The sequence below is a fragment of the Mus pahari genome, chromosome X (genome assembly GCF_900095145.1).
Source record: "Mus pahari chromosome X, PAHARI_EIJ_v1.1, whole genome shotgun sequence".
NCBI lineage: Eukaryota > Metazoa > Chordata > Mammalia > Rodentia > Muridae > Mus > Mus pahari.
Window position 1 is genome coordinate 39,570,906 of NC_034613.1, and position 13,791 is coordinate 39,584,696.

At 38.4% G+C, this 13,791-nt stretch overlaps 1 non-coding gene across 1 annotated transcript; it reads left to right on the forward strand.

Annotated features, from left to right (window-relative positions):
• Positions 1-11,885: 11,885 nt before the first annotated feature.
• Positions 11,886-11,948, forward strand: LOC115063179. The gene has a single exon (XR_003843070.1). It is a non-coding gene; the product is annotated as a U7 small nuclear RNA (small nuclear RNA).
• Positions 11,949-13,791: the final 1,843 nt, after the last annotated feature.

Sequence of the window (13,791 nt, forward strand, 5' to 3'; positions counted from 1 at the left end):
GTCATGAAATTGAAATAAGATGAGTGAAATCTCAGGAGCTTGCAGTCTGTTGATGAGTACTTTAGAGAGAGAAAAAAGGGACTATTGTGAAGCCTTGTGTTTATTAGTTTAAATGCACATTGCAGGCTAGGTTAGTTGATCTAACTGACCCATTGACATCTCTATAGTCATGGTACTATGAATTCATCAAAAAGATGTTAGAATTGTAAAGAGTGCCAAATTGACTCAAACTGTCCAGACTATTTCCTTGCATTCTTACCCCTGAAGAAATGTCAGGTCAGTATGACTGGCTCATGTAAACTATCTTGATACATTTATACTTAGCCATTGAGCTAATGAAATACTCTCCAGGAAGGCACAAGGTTATACTGCATGAATCAAGACTATTCAATTCCACTGGGCTGGGACAAATTGACCTCATTTTATAAATGCATTTCATAGGCCTCTCTCAAGAGCAATGCCACAGAAGGGCAGCCAGGTCTCACTAGATGTTCATTCCCTCTCCCCAGTTCTTTTCATATTTAGCTGTAGTGATTTTACCCTGAGTTGTCCAGCCTTGTCCAGTGTGATTTGATGTGTCTTTCTTTATTCCTGTGAATGAATCTGTGAAATAATAATTTCCACTATGGATGTTCTTTGCAGGGATTCTGTGCTTTGTCCTGCTTGGAGTTCTTCAAGAGGCTGTGTTTTTACAGGAATGATTTCTAAGTTTTTGCTGCAATATCTGGGTGGACACTGATTGGTCATTTCTCATCATGAGGAATTCTTTTAATTTGGAAGTTCGTCTGCTTTTGAATCTTGATTGAATTCATTTTTTTCCCTCTAACTCAGGGTTCATTTTGACAGCATACTAATGTGCCTTCTCAATGATTCCTACACATTTCTGCTCACTGATGAGATTAATATGTGGTTATCCTGAGCTAACTGTTTCTAGTGGACGATTTAAAACTTCACCAGTAATTAGAGCTCCAGGAAAGCATGTCACAATGAACTTCTTCACGTATTCCACACTCTTGCAGTATGTGATTATATACAGAATCAATAGTCTGAGAAATACTTTCTCTGCTTTCTCTTTTAAGGTGTTCATTGACATCAGGAGCTAAAATGTCAATACTTTTGTTCCTCACAGATTCTGTGAGGTGAGATGTGACTTGTATAACTCGGTCTGATAATTTTTCACGTCTTTGCTTCAGGCACTTGGCAATTTAACAAAATGTGACCAGTATTTCCTGTAAAAATTTGGTACCTAATAGATTAATTTTTCTATATTAAAAACCCTTTCCCTTTAAATCTTTACCAATCTTTGCACATTTTTCATAATTCTGACAATTTCTAAAACTAATTCCAAACACGGTGATTTTTCCTTCCCAGGAATTATTCCCTTCACTGTTAAAGGTTTTATAATGTCAAATACAAATCTGTACACTCTGGACAAGGCTGTACTAATTTACAGTACAAGAGAGCATATATTTGCTTGTCTGGGGCCATCATCATCATCTTCAATCATTATCATCAACATAATCATCACCATTATTATTTTAGCTGACTCATGCTTTTTAAAACTATTGATATTGTTCAAACATTTTGTTAAAAAACACTTTGTATTACACAAACAACCATAATATTTCTTCATTCAGATGTGCACATATGGCAAGTTTCTAACTTTTAACAATTATCAAGTCATGTAAAAGTATGTGAACATTTCCTATAGTGTTGCACAGATTTTTTAATGCATTCTGTCTTTAACATCGCAATATATGAACTACAATGCCTTAAAACAGTGCTATAAATAAAGGCAACTATTTTTTCATTATTTTCCTTGTCTGCTAATGATATAGTGCTTGATTCTTTGGCTTGTCTTTCAATTTTAATCTGACTTTTGGAAATCTATTCTAGCTAGACTGGACAGGTGGCTCAGTGGCTGAAAGAGCATGCTGCTCTTCCTGAATTTGGTTCCCAGTACTCATATCCATTGGCCAGGAACGGGTTACATCTAGTTGAGTTGTTAGCCAAAGGGGCACCATAGAAACGCTCAGACATCTCAGGCTATTTGCCAAGGCTATTGGTTGCTCTTTACAAGCTGGTCTTGGCAAGACTCTATTGCTGAAGACACATTTACATATCTGGTTGTACCTAGAAAAGTTAAGCTGGTGCCACACTAGAACTTCACCTCTCCTGACTAGTGTTCATGGTCTTGGAAGTTACTCTGTATGGAGAAAAGGAAACACCAACCTAGCTACAAAACCTGTGATCTACAATGGTGACCTGCCTTCATGATATGCTGGTGAAATAGGAGCACAAATGTTGGGTGAATAACCAACCACTATTTTGTAGGATTTAAGGCCCATTCCGTGAGACAGAACCTATGCCGGATGCTGGAATGGTGACCAAGAACCTGAAACTAGATAGACCATAGGAGTAGGGAAAAACCAAATACCATTGCTATGCTAAGGGAATAAAGCAAAAAAAAAGTCTCCTTGGTGATGAACAGCAGTATGGAAATGTAAGCTGAATAAACCCTTTCCTCCCCAACTTGCTTCTCGGTCATGATGTTTGTGCAGGGATAGAAACCCTAAGACATTCTGTATATCTTTAAGAGAGTTATTTATATCCATCTTAATGTCTCCTATTATTATCATGAAAAGTGATTTTAGATCTGAATCTTGCTTTTCCAGTGTGATGGTGTATCCAGGACTTTCTATGGTGGGAGCATTGAGTTATGATAATGCTAAGTAACCTTGGTTTCTGTTGCTTATGTTCTTATGCTTGCCTCCCTCAATCTGATTATCTCTAGTGCCACCTGCCCTCTCTATATCTGACTGGAGCCTGTCCTTCCTGTGTTCCTGGTTGTGTCAGAACTCCTCAGAGTCCAGCTGTCTCTGGGATCCTGTGATTCTGGGATCCTATGATCCTGAGATCCTGGATGTGTCAGAGCTCCTGGAAATCAAGTGACCTCTGGGCCCCTAAGATCCTGGTGTGTTCAAGCTCCTAGGTCCTTTTATCCTGATCCTGTGATCCTGGGCATGTTAGAGTGCATGGGAATGGAGCTTCTGCTGGGTGTTGTGGGACTGGCTGCGGAGTTAGTGCCCAACGTCTTCTCAGGCCACCTCTGATCCTATGTTCCTGGGATCCTGGGATCCTGGGCGTGTTATCATGCCCAAGAGTAGTGCTTCCTCTGGGTGTTGTGGGACTGGCTGGGGGTTCAAGCCCAAGGTCTGCTCAGGGTACCAGCCCAGACTCTAAGGTGCTACTTTTATTTTTTTAAGCAAAAGTATTTGGTTATACCCCAGATCTCTGTATTATTTAGTTTCTGTTTCTTGGTCACCCAAGCAGTGCCAGGTATTGATTCTAGCTCATGGAGTAGGCATTATTAACTCAAATAAGATTATTTGTTGCTTACTTCCACATGCTTTGTGTCACATTTGCCCTAGCATATTTTGTATATAGGATAGATTGTAGATTAATGATTTTGTTGCTTGGTTGTTGTTTATGTTTCTCTTTTGGTATCACAGTATCTTCCCATATTAAAGACACTAGAACGTGTGTGTTGAGGTTTCGTCTGTTGCTCTGTATTGTAATGCTAAATACTGGCTCTGGTTAGCCCAGGGATTAAAAAAATTTACATGTACACCAAGTAATGCTCTGACCTTGCTCCTCATTTTTAAAAATTAGTTTATTAGATATTTTCTTCATTTACATTTCAAATGCTATCCTGAATGTACCCCATACCCTCCCCGACCCTGCTCACTCCCACTTCTTGGCCCTGGCGTTCCCCTGTATGGGGCATATAAAGTTTCCTTGCTCCTTATTTTAAAAAATATTAGTTGAATATAGAATGCCAACAGCCTATAGCTGGGGAGAAGGGAGGTAGGTGGTGTTTCAGTTCCTCAGTTTGGGGTCTGAGGAGAGACAATAAGGAAGAGAGAAGAGAAGAAGAGGGGAGAGGAGAAGATGCCATGGGATGGCTGAGTCATGAAAATGTGGCCGTGAGGGCTGGTCAGTTGGAGCTGTCTAGATGGAACATGGCAACTTGTAACTCAGGGTTATTGATGAGGAAGTTGTTTCTAATAGCTTAGATGGTAGATATCTGCCCTGCTGTAGTAGATTAGTGTTATTATAAATATAAGTTTTGTATTTTTCTATCTGGGAATTGAATGATCAAGGGTGAGGTAGAAACCCCTGATTCAGATTAAATAACTAATACAACACATGGGCATGAAGGTTCTATGTAGGTACCAGCCCAACCTCTCCATGTTCAAATGAGTTTTTTGGATTTGGTCTTCAGCAATGGGGCCTTGCTCTCAGTTTGTGGAGAGCAAGCAAGTTTCACAGGACTCCTTTTGCCAACAATTCAATTGTATGTAACCCTGTCCCAGTACTGGAAACTTTGTTGACAAGAGATGAGCAGTTGATACTCTGTATCTCTCAGTATTAGAAAACTTCATTAGATTCACCTTCATATATTTTAGGAGCTTTCCACTGGAATAAGTTTCTATAACACCTCTCAGATGCTCCTCAATTCTAGCTGTCTCTCCACATATTCCCTTTAATAATCCCATCTCCCCTAAACCTCCCCACCTGATCCTCCTGTTCCCGTCCCTAACAAGCCTCCAATCCACCCATAAAATTTATATTCTTCCCCAGTCCCATGGAGATCCATGTATCCTCCCCCCAAGTCTCTTTCTCTATACCTAACCTCTTTGAATCTATAGATTGTAGCTTGGTTATTATTTATTTAATGACTAATATCCACATGTAAGTGAATATATACTACATTTAACTTTCTGGGTCTGGGTTACCTCAATCAGGATTTTTTGTTTATTCCATCCACTTGACTGCAAAATTCATGATGTCATTTATCCTTAAACATCTGAATAATACTTCATAGTATAAATGTACTACATTTTCTTCATCCATTCTTCTGTTGAGGGACACCTAGGTTGTTTCCAATTTCTGGCCATTATGAATAGAACAGAAATAAATGTGGTTTAGCAAGTGTCCTTATAGTAGGATGTAGTGTCTTTTAGGTATATGTCAAAGAGTGGTATAGCTGAGTCTTGAGGTATTATATGGATTTTCATCTTTCTGAGGAAACACCATATTGATTTCCATACAAGTTTGTATTCCCATGACCAATGGAGGAGTGTTCTCCTTGTTCTATATCTTCACTAGCATGAGCTGTCACTTGTTTTATTGATCATAGTCATCCTGACAGGTTTAAGATAAAATCTCAAAGTAGTTTTGATTTACATTTCTATGATGGCTAAAAGATATTGAATATTTCTTCAAGTGTTTCTCAGCGATTTGAATTTCTTCTATTGAGAATTTTAGTTATTCTGGGCTGTCTTAGGATTTCCATTGCTGTGACGAGACACCATGACCAAGGCAACTCTTATAAAGGAAAACATCTAGTTGGGACTGATTTACAGTTTTAGAGGCTTAATCAATTATCATTATGGTAGAAAGCATGGTCACCTCTAGAAAGGTATGGTGCTGGAAGAGTGAGAGTTCTGCATCTTGATCCAAAGGCAACCTGAAGAGACTCAGTCTTCCACAGGCAGCCAGGAGGAGGCTCTCTCTTGGTGTTAACTCTTCTTTGAAAGTCTGGTAGAATTCTATACTAAAAGCATGTGGCCCTGGGCTTTTTGAAGAGGAGCTTTAATGACTTTTTCTATTTCACTAGGTTTTATAGGTCTATTTAAATTGCTTATCTGATTTTAATTTAACTTTGGTACATAGTATCTATTGAGGAAATTGTCCTTTTTTTTAGATAACAAAATTTGGTGGACTTGAGGTTTTTGAAAGTATGTCTTTATGATTCTCTGGATTTCTTCAATGTGTGTTGTATGTCCAACTTTTCATTTATGATTTTGATAGTTTGAATGTTATCTCTCTGACTTTCAGTTAACTTAGATAAGGGTGTATATATTTTGTTGACTTTCTAAAAGAATAAACTATTTGTTTAATTGGTTCTTTGTATTGTTCTCTTGTTTCTATTTAATTGAAATCAGCCCTCAGTTTGATTATTTCTTGCCATCTATTACTCTTGGGTTTGATTTCTTCATTTTATTCTAGAGTTTTCAGGTGTGTAGTTAAGTTGATAGTATGAGCGTGTTATGGTTTGTATATGCTCGACCCAGGGAGTGACACTATTAGAGTTGGAGTAGGTGTGTCACTGTGGATGTGGGCTAAAAGACCCTCACTCTAGCTGCCTGGAAGTCAGTCTTCTACTAGTAACCTTCAGATGAAGATGTAGAACTCTCAGCTTTGCCTACATCATGCCTGCCTAGATGCTGCCCTGCTCTCAACTTGATGATGATGGACTGAATCTCTGAACTTGTAAGCCAGCTCAATTAAAAGTTGTCCTTTATAAGGCTTGCCTTGGTCGTGGTGTCTGTTCATAGCAGTAAAACCCTAACTAAGACAGAGTATTCTGATTTTTTTTTTAATGTATATACTTAGTGTTATGAACTTTTAGCATTACTTCATTGTGTCCCATAAGTTTGAGTATGTTTTGCATTCATTGTCATTCAATAATAGAAAGCCTTTATTTTATTTCTTTATTTTTGTTTTGACTCATTTTTCATTCAGTAGACAGTTGCTCAATTTCCATGAGTTTTTAAGTTTTCTATTGTTTCTGTTATTATTGATATGCAACTTTAATCTGTGCTGGTCTGATAGAATGCAGAGTGTTGTTTCAATTTTCTTGCATCTGTTGAGACCTGCTTTGTAACTGAGTATGTAGTTAAATTTGGAGAAAGTTCCATGAGATGCAGAGAACAAGCTAAGCATTCTTTTGTGTTTGGGTAAAATATGTTGTAAATATGTTAGGTCTATTTAGTTTAAAATGTCTGTTAGCTCCAGTGTTTGTCTGTCTAGTTTTTGTTTAGATGATCTGTCCATTGGTGAGAATCAGTTATTGAAGTATCACAGTATTAGCATATGAGGTTCAACATGTGATTAAAGCTGTGGTAGTGTTTCTTTTACAAACTTTGGTGCCTTTGTGTTTGGGGCATAGATGTTAATTATTGAGAAGTCATCTTGGTAGATTTTTACTATGATGAGAATACAGTGTCATTTCCAATCTCCTTTGACTAGTTTTTGGTTTGAAATCTGTTTTGCCAGATATTAAAATGGCTACACCACCTTGCTACCTCCTTGCTTCTCATGTCCATTTGCTCAGAATATCTTTGCCCAACCCCTTACTCTTAAGTAATACTTTTTCTTGACATTGAACTGTGTTTCTTGGATGCAGGAGAAGGATGGATCTGGTTTTCTCACCCATTCTGTTAGTTTTTGTCTTTTTATTGGGGGAATTGGGACTATCGATATTGAGAGATACAAATGCCCAATGATTGTTGATTGTTGATTTTTTTTTTGGTTTGGTTTTTTGAGACAGGGTTTCTCTGTATAGCTCTGGCTGTCCTGGAACTCACTTAGTAGACCAGGCTGGCCTTGAACTCAGAAATCCACCTGCCTCTGCCTCCTGAGTGCTGGGATTAAAGGCGTGCGCCACCATGCCCGGCGATTGTTGATTTTTATTATTTTGTTGTTGTTGGTAGTGGTGTTGTTGTTGGTGGTGGTGTATGTGTATGCATGTGTATGCTTACCTTCTTTTAGGTTGCTTGTGTGAGATTATTTATTCCCTGTGATTTCATGGTTGCACTTAACCTCCTTAGTTGGAGATTTCTTTCTATCACCTTCTGAAGAGTTGGATTTATAGATAAATATTGCTTAAATTTGGCTTTATCATGGAATATCTTTTCTTCTCTATTTGTGGTGACTGGAAGTTTTTCTGGATATCATAGTCTGAGCTGGCATCTGTGGTCTCTTAGAATCTGCAGCAAATCTTTGCAGACTCTTCTGGCTTTTAAAGTCTCCACTGAGAAGTCAGTTATAATTCTTATGGGTCTGCCTTTATATGTTACTTGATTTTTCCCTTGAAGCTTTTAATATTTTTTTGTTCTGTTTGTTTAGAGTTTTGATTATTATGGTCAATGGGACTTTCTTTTCTGGTCCAATCTATTTGGTATTCTGTATTCTTGTCCTTAGTTAGGTTAGGAAAAACTAGGATTTTGTTGACAATATTTTCTGAGCTTTTGCCCTTGGTCCTTCCTTGATTCCTGTTATCCTTGGATTTGGTCTTTTCATAGTGCCCCAGGTTTGTGGCTATTTTATCAGAAGTTATTTTAATTTAACAGTTCCTTTTACCCATGAATCCATTTCTTTTGTTTTATCTTCAACTCCTGTGATTCTTTCTTCTGTCAATTATATTCTGTTGGTCAAATTTGCCTCTGTAGTTCCTGGTTGAATTCCTAAAATTTTTACTTCTATAATTCTTTCTGTTTGGGTTTTCTTTATTGATTCTATTTCCATTTTCAGGTCTTAAATAGTTTTATTCATTTGCTCATATTGTTTGTGTTTTCCTGGTTTTCTTTAAGGGATTTACCCATTTCCTTTTTAAGGAATTTATCATCTTTATAAAAGCTCTTTTAAGGACTTTAACTTGGGCTTCAGTAGTATTAACATATTCAGGGCTTTTTATGTATGTATGGTAGGGTTGCTGAGCTCTAGTGGAGACATATTACCCTGCTATTTATTGATTATCTTTTTATGCTGGTGTCTAGGCATCTGGGATTGAGATGATTATACATCTAGGTGCTGATATCTGATTATGTCTTTGTTGGGTGGGTGTTTTGTTCCTTGCTTTCTGTTTCCTCTCTGGATTTTAGGAGAGTGTGATGGCTGTATGTGACCTGATTTAAAAAAAAATCCGTGGACTTCTTTCCCTAGCCTTCTCAGCTGGTGTGTTTGCAGGGAATGTTATTATAGGCTGTTATTATATTGAGATGAGTTGGGGGAAGAAAGTTTGGAGGGGAAGATCTTTGAGCTCCATTGTGGTGAAGTCAGGGAAGAAAGATCACAGCAGGTGTTCTGCCACCATGCTGGGCATGAGACTAGGGCAACTGGGTCTGGAGGAGTAGAAAGAGGGGGCGAATATCTACATATCTACATTCAACTTGGTTTTTGTTTTTGTTTTCTTTGGTCAGGAGTGGCTTTTGTTTTTATTTTAATTCTGTTTATTGTTGAGAGAGAGAGAGAGAGAGAGAGAGAGAGAGAGAGAGAGAGAGAGAGAGAGAGGAGAGTTGGGTAGGTGGGGAAGTGGGAAGGATCTGTGAGGTGTTAGGAGAGGAAAAACTGTGATCAGAATATATAGTCTGAATTTTTTTCTCAATAAAAATATTTTACAGCATTTTCTTCTATTATGTTCAAAGGTACTCTTTAAATAAACCCATGATGATCTTAGGCGTATTCATTGGTCTGTATAACACCTTTAAATGTATTTCCATAACATTGTCTAATTTAGTACATCAAGACAGAGTTTAACACATGTTTGCAACTGATTTCCAGCTACTTCAGCATATGCATAAATTTTAGCTATGATTTCAGAAAAGATCTTGTGACTACTACAGTTTTGAAATGTTCTATTTTCTCTTGAGATATAACTTGTGAGCATAGGTCTGAATTGCTAATGACATAATTTCATTATCATGAGGATACAAGGATTCTAAACATTATACAATCATATATTTATTTTTGCAGATCTCTGCCATAGTTCTATATACTTAATTCATTTGAAGGAAATCCACTTCTGTGTACATGTTATCCTTGGATACTTTTGTTTCAGTGTTGAGAAAATTGTTTACAAAAAATAGATGTTCTGCAACTTCATGACCTATAATGATGGCATGTGATCACAATCATGGACAGCCTTTACATGTCTTTTGGGGACAATGTATCTTTCTTTACTAATCTTCTGGTTCTAGAGTGACGCATACTAAATATGGAGCCTCATTAACAAAGGAGAAAGTTTAGCTGATAGTGCTAACTTTTCACTTATTATATATGAGTCCTTGACGACCCCGACTCTTGTCTAGGCTGGACCCCAGCATTCACCCAGCAGCTGATGAAACCAGATGCAGAGACCCACAGCCAGACATTAAGCAGAGCTTGGGAAATCTTGTGGAAGAAAGGGAGGAAGGATTAAAAGAGTCAAAGAGGTCAAGGACACCACAAGAAAACCCACAGAATCAACTAATCTTAGCTCATAGGGGCTGACAGTCTGAACCACCAATCAGAGAACATGCATGGGACAGATCTAGACCCCTTCACATACGTAACATATGTATAGCTTGGTCCTCATGTGGGACTTCTAACAGAAGGAACAGGGGCTATCTCTGACACTCTTGTCTGCCTTTGGATCCTTTTCCCCTAACTGGGCTGCCTTGTCAAGCATCAGTAGAAGACTATGCACCTAGTCCTACTGTGATATGCTAAGACTGATTGATATCCATGGGAGGTCTCCTCTTCTCTGAAGACAAAGGGGGTGGGTATAGTGGGAGGTGGGGTGAGAGAGAGAGACTAGGAGGAGAGGATGTAAAGTAAACACATTAATTAATGAAAATTTTTTATCAAATATTGAAAAAGAACGGACATTTCTATAAAGTTGCTGTCGATGCTTTCAGTGACACTTTGGACATGTTTATGATGCAAGAATTTTTTTTGTCATCTGTAACTTTGTAAATTGGAAAATCTATTCTTTTTTCTTTCACCTTGGACTTCCAAGGTGGGTAATTCACAAGATACATCTTCTCTTTCTAATGAACCTTTCCTGTCATTGTCACTTGTTTTGCTGCTGATTTATCATCTCACTCTAGTACAATGTTATTATTTGCCGTGTCAGTTGTACCTGGTGAAAAATGCCCCAGCACCTTATCCTTATCATTTCCAGGTGAGCTCTCTTTGTCCTTGATTTTATTCACAATGGTTGTTGCAGAGAGATTGCTTTGACATCTTCTCATTATCCGCACTACTCGAAATTCCCTTGATGTTTTCATTTTCTTTCATCTCACCTGTTATTACTCTAGCTAATCCATATGTAAGGATGGTGTTTTAGTGTCCAGTCAAGCATGGCCTTGGTAGGGACAGAATGACATGGTTCCTGCCGCTGGGACAGGGCTAGCAGTCCTGAGCCTCCATGAGTACCAATGGCTGCTGGAAGTGTAAAGCTTGTTTGTATAATATTGTAACTATTTTCAGGTTCCTCTGAGGAACGTCCTCCCTGTTAACTGGTAATGACTTCAAGATAAGCTGAGACAGCTTGAGTCCAGGAGGTGAAGGTGTGGCTAATGTCTCAGCAAAATGTGAAACTCTGTAACCTTCAGGATGCTCTTAAGGCTATGGATAGAACTATAAAAACATGAGTTTGAGAATATATAATTTCTCAACTATGCAAAAATATAAGGATGCAATATAAATTATATAAGGAGCTTCACAGATCTAAAGGAACAGAGGCAGCAACACTATGACCCAGTTTGTCAGAAAGACACAAAGACAGGCAGATACAAAAGCAGGCAGATTCCTGAGTTCAAGGTCAATTTGGGACACAAGGAGTCCAGGCCTAGGTATGGTCAGAATCATAATTTCAGGACAGGGTTCCACCCAGCTTTCTTATTGTCTATGCTTAACACTTGCAGGTAGATCTCTGAATTCTTTTGTAATGTTATAAAAAAGAAAAAGAATGTGCTTGCTGTCTCCTAAGAATAAAGGGACGGGGTTGTGGGATGCAGATTCATAGAATAATCAAAAGGAAACCTGGAATAAACGACTGGATTGATATGTAGAATAAAAGACTGGGCTTCTGATCTGCATGAGATGAGCTAGCAGAAAGTGTTGCCAGTTCTTTTCAGAATTTTCTCTAGTGAGAGCTGAGCTATCTGGAGATCTCTGGAGAGTGAAAACAGCTCTTCAAGAATTTTTTTTTTCTGACAGGATTTCTAATCTTAGACCGAAAAATCCATGGAAAGTGATCAGAGCCCTTTTAGAATTTTTTATAGCTCTTTTAGAATTTTTTCTAACAGGATTTTCGACTTGGTTAGGAATCCCAAGAGTTAGAGAGTTGACACAGCTCTTTTAGAAGCAACTATCCAGAGAAGGCTGTCTAAAGAGTGAAAGTAGCTCTTTTAAAACTTTTTCTGGCTTTCTGATTTTGATCAGAAAACCCAAGAATTACTTTTAGAATTCTTCTAACAGGATTTCTGACTTGGTCGAAAGATCCAAGATATATATAATTCTTTTCTGACTTTGGTCAGAAAACCCATGCGCTATCCAGAGAGCTTTTGGAATTTTTACTAGCAGAGAGAGCTATCTCAAGCAGAAAGCTAGAATGCTAGCTGCCTTAGCCAGAGAGTTTTTTAGAATAGCTAGAAAAAGCTGTCTAGAGCAGAGCAGAACACACTGAGAGAAAGAGAGAGGGGGAAGGGAGGGAGGGAGGGAAGGAGGGAGGGAGGGAGAGAGGAGGGAGAGAGGAGGGAGAGAGGAGGGAGAGAGGGAGAGAGAGAGAGAGAGAGAGAGAGAGAGAGAGAGAGAAGAGAAAAAGCTTCTCAACAGAACCTACGCCATCAGCTTGGATCCATGGTTTGACTTTGAGTCATTTCTTTATGCAGGTCTCAAATGCTGCTTCTCTCAGGAACCCCTGCATTCAGCTCTGCTCACTTCTGTGTGATTGTTGCTGATGGATGCCAGAAGAGGGCATAAGAGCCTCTGGAGCTATTATTATAGTTGGTTGTGAGCTTCCATGTGGGTGATAGGTTCTCTGGAAGAGCAACCATTACTCTAAAGCACTAGCAATTTTTCCAGTCCCTTCATAATACTATTAATAGTTGCAGCTGGTGGGAATGGTCTCTAATACAAGCACTCAGTACGCATAGGCAGGAAGATTTCTATGAATTTGAAGAGAGCATGATCTATAAAGAGTTGCAGGTCAACAGGAGAGAAAGTCTGCCCCTCCCTGCCAAAAACACTATAGCTGTACATATTTGTTTGCAGATGTTGCATTTTCATAATTCCCTCTTCCTCTCTGCATTAAATGCTCTTTAGGTATTTTCGAAGTGTCTGTTATGTTTTCTAGACTCAGGTTAGAGGATTTTTCTGAAGAATCACACCGATTTCTCTGTAAGCTTCTGCTTATCTTTACTGAAGTTTTATAAGGCAGGAGCTGGTCTTTTGGAAAATATTATTGATATCTAGAAATGGAAGGATGGAAATATCAGTGTCCTGGAAAAAGTAGAGTCTTAAAAGCTGAGATGGCATTTGTGACTAAGGCAACAGCTATGTGTACAACACCGGTATCTCTATCATCTTTTCTGAAAATGGCTAGGTCCAGATATTGCTATAACTTGTTTTACTCACAAAGGCACCTTGTCAATTGAACATCTGTTGATGGACAAGGAAACATTTCTTTAACATTTGATAGAACGTTAATGTCACCTTTTCCAAATCCTCTAGCAGGCCAATTGCAAAGTTTTTAGACATTCCCATAAATCTTCTGATATGCCTTTATCCACAGAATTTTCAGGAGTGTTTGGAGAAGTTAAAACCTGTGAATAACTCAATGACAGCATCTTTTTTTCTAAACGTAGAGGGAAATACAAAGACGTATATGGTAAAGGGCTTCTTCTTTAGTGGAATTTATGAATTAAATGACATGGCGATTTTCAGAGATGATTCCCTTCCAAATAACAGTAGATTGAGATGCAGATCTACAATTTCTGTACTAATGAAACAAACTACTCTCTTAGGAAATACATTTCTCTTTAGTACACATCTTTGTGCCCTTTGGCTTGGAATTTCAATTTTCCCCTGTGCTTGGAGAGAAGGCTCAGTGGTCATGAGCACATGTTACTTTTTCAGAGGACCTGGATTTGGGTCCCAGACTCACGTGGTAGCTCA